Raw genomic sequence first — 3,606 nt, 5'->3', positions numbered from 1 at the left:
TAAAATTTGCTTTTCATCATTGAGATAAGAAAACAAATGGATACAATGAGGGAGTAAAAGAACTGAACAGAAATTTTCAAAGGACAGTTCTAGAAGACAAAATCAAGTAATATAATGAAATGTGCAAAGATTTAAAGTTAAAAAACCTGAAAGGAAGAATACTGTCAGCATTTCTAAGCTGAAAGAACTGAAGAAAACAAAATTCAAGCCTCAACTTGAAATACTGAACATGGGCATTTTCTACATTTTAAATAGCCTCATAGGCATGTGAAAGTTGGACAATGAATGAAGAAGACCTTAGAAGAATTAATGCATTTGAGTTATGGTATTGGAGAATAATATTTAAAGTACCAAACAAATTTATGTTGGAAGAAATGCAGCCAGTATGCTCCTTAGAGGCCAGGATAGCAAAACTTCATTTCTCATACTTTGGACATATTATCAGGAGGGACCAGTCCCTGGAGAAGGACATCATGCTTGGTAAATTGAAGGGTCAGAAGAATAGAGGGAGACCCCAATGAGATGGATTGGCAAAGTGTAAACAGCAATGGACTCAAATGTAAGAACCATTGTGAGATCAGTGTAGGATTGGGCAATATTTTGTTCTGTTGTGCCAATGATTGCTATGAATTGGAACCAACATGATGACACCTAATAACATACATGGACAAAATATTGATTGATGCTGAAAGAAAATAATAATAATAATAATAATATACATATATATATGAAATACAGATTCACAGTACTAGATCAACAATAGTTGATATTCAATCATTTCAAGAGAAATCATATGATCAAGAGCCAATAGATCTGAAAGAAGAAGTCTAAAGTGCACTGAAGGCATTGGTATAGAACAAAGCTCCAGAAATAGATGGAAAACAAATTGAAATATTTCAACAAACTGATTCAGCTCATCTATGCCAAGAAATTTTGAAGACAGTTACCTGGCCAATTGATTGGAAGAGATCCATTTTTGTGCCAATTCAAAAGAGAATTGGTACAATGGAATATCACATGCAAGTAAAATTTTGCTAAGAATTAAAAAAATGGCTGCAATAGTACATTGACAAGGAACTGTCTGAGGTTCAAGTCAGATTAAGATGAGTATGTGGAACAAAGGATATCATTGCTGACGCCAGCTGGATCTTGGCTGAAAGCAGAGAATATCAGAAAGATGTTTGTTGTTGTTGTTAAGTACTGTCAAGCTAGTTCCCACCCATAGCGACCCTGTATAGGGTTTCCAAGGAGCAGCTGGTGAGCATGAATCATGAACTTTGCAGTTCAAATGGCTTTGCAGTCTGGTGCATTAACCCACAGCGCCACACCAGAAAGATGTTTAGCTGTGCTTTATTGACAATGCCAAGGTATTCAACTATGTGGATCATGACAAGTTATGGGCAACATTGCAGAGAATGAATATTCTGGAACATTTGATTGTACCTATGAAGCATCTGTACATAAAAAACAAAAAAAAAACAAAAACAAAAAAACACCCATCATTCTTACAGAACAAGGGGACAGTGAAAGCAGGAAAGGTGGATTCATTCACAATAGTTAGTAAATATTTGAACTCAGCAAATAATCAAAGATTCTGTATTATATGAAGAAGAATGTGGCATCAGGATTGGAGGAAGACTCATTAACAACCTGTGACATACAGTTGATACAACCTTGCTTGTTGAAAGTGTAGAGTGCTTAAAATACTTCCTGGTTAGACAAAGACCACAACCTTAAATTTGGGTTGCACATCAGTGTAAAGAAAACAAAAATATTCACCACTGGTTTAATAAATAACATCATCATGAATGGAGAAAAGTTTGAAGTTGTCAAAGACTTCATTCTGCTTGGATCCCCTGTCAACATTCACAATTTTGTTATGTGCTGTTGAGTCAGTTCTCATAGAGACCCAGTACAGGGTTTCCAAGGAGCAGTCCAGTGCTGATCCTACAAGGCCATTGTTGTTGTTAGGTACCATTGAGTCGGTACCGACTCATAGCGACCCTATGCACAACAGAATGAAACACTGCCTGATCCTGGGCCAACCTCACAATTTTTGCCACATTTGAGCCCATTGAAGTGCCACATTTGAGCCCTTTTCCAATCCATCTCGCTGGAGGTCTTCCTCTTTATCTCTGACCCTCCACCTTTCTAAACTTGATATCCTTCTTCAGTGGCTGGTCCTTCCTGACAATATGCCAAAGTATGAGAGATGAAGTTTGGCCATCCTGGCCTCCAAGAAACACTCTGGCTGCACTTCTTCCAACACAGATCTGTTGGCAGCCAATGGTAGTTTCAATATTCTCCTACAACACCATAACTCAAACACATAAATTCTTCTACAGTTTTCTTCATTCACTGTCCAGTCATACCAGTAGTCTAATCATGGAAGCAACAGTCAAGAAATCAAACAACATATTCTACTAGGTAAATATGCTGCACAAAATCTCTCTAAAATGTTCAACCAGAATAGATTACAGTTTGAAGACTAAGGTTTGTCTGACCCTAACCTATATAGGGTCACTATGAGTCAGATCCAACTTGACGGCACTTAACAACAACCATGATAGTTTCAATAGCTTCAAAGGCATGTGAAAGTTGGACAACTAATAAAGAAGATTTTAGAAAAATTGATGCATTTTAAGTTATAGTGTTGAAGAAGAATATTGGAACTACCATGGACTTCTAGAAGAACAAATAAATCTGCATTGGAAGAAATATAGTCTGAATGTTCCTTAGATCTTCAGATATCATCTTCAGATATTATCTGGAGGTTCCAGTCCCTGGAGAAGCATACACGCTTGGTAAAGTGGACATTCAACAAAAAAGAGGAAGGCCCCCAAGGAGGCGTATTGGCACAGTGGCACCAGCAATGGATTAAAATTTAACAATGATTGTGAGGATGGCGCAGGACCAAAATGTGTTTCAGTCTGTTGTGCATAAGGTTGCTATGAGTCAGAATTGACTCTGTGGAACCTAACAACACCATCATAAAATGCATTCTACTTATTCCCATCTGTTTTTGTCTGGGTCCTCTAGAGAAGCAAAACTAGTGAAGCACAGACACACACACACACATACACACACACACACACACTTTGTCCATCTGTCAAACAGTTTTGTATTCCCTTATTAAAAAATGTTTTAGACTGAGCTGTGAGACATGAATGCACTTCTGTCTTCACTTCTTCATGAAAGATGAAGTTTCATCCTTGATGGGCTGCTTTCAGGGGACCAAACATGTGAAAGTCTGGTGGAGCGAGATCATGATTATACCTCCAAGGAAATTCTCCCTCAACTTATAGACTTCTCACAGCAGATCTAATCATGGAAATAATTACATTATATCAGATCTCATAATGGAAGAAGACTTTATCATTACATAACTGTCAAACTACATCATAATTGCAAAACCAGATAATCATGGCCCACCTAAGTTAACATACAACATAACCATCACATCATATAATAAAATTATGTCTCTATTGATCCTTCATTCCCCTTCAGCTCCTGTGCATTTCTCTCCTCTTGTTCAAAGCAAAAATTCTGATATAACCTTGCTAAATCATTCTCCAACCTGGTTTCTAATTGCATCATACACTTAAA

At 37.3% G+C, this 3,606-nt stretch overlaps 1 pseudogene; it reads right to left on the bottom strand.

The window, feature by feature from the left end:
* The window catches only part of LOC102814379, a 118,259-nt pseudogene that overhangs the window by 45,655 nt on the left and 68,998 nt on the right, over positions 1–3,606 (bottom strand).

The sequence above is a fragment of the Chrysochloris asiatica genome, unplaced genomic scaffold, assembly GCF_000296735.1.
Source record: "Chrysochloris asiatica unplaced genomic scaffold, ChrAsi1.0 scaffold00228, whole genome shotgun sequence".
In the NCBI taxonomy this organism is placed as follows: Eukaryota; Metazoa; Chordata; class Mammalia; order Afrosoricida; family Chrysochloridae; genus Chrysochloris; species Chrysochloris asiatica.
The sequence above is the reverse complement of the archived record's forward strand: the minus strand, read 5'-3'. Positions and strand labels throughout refer to the sequence as shown.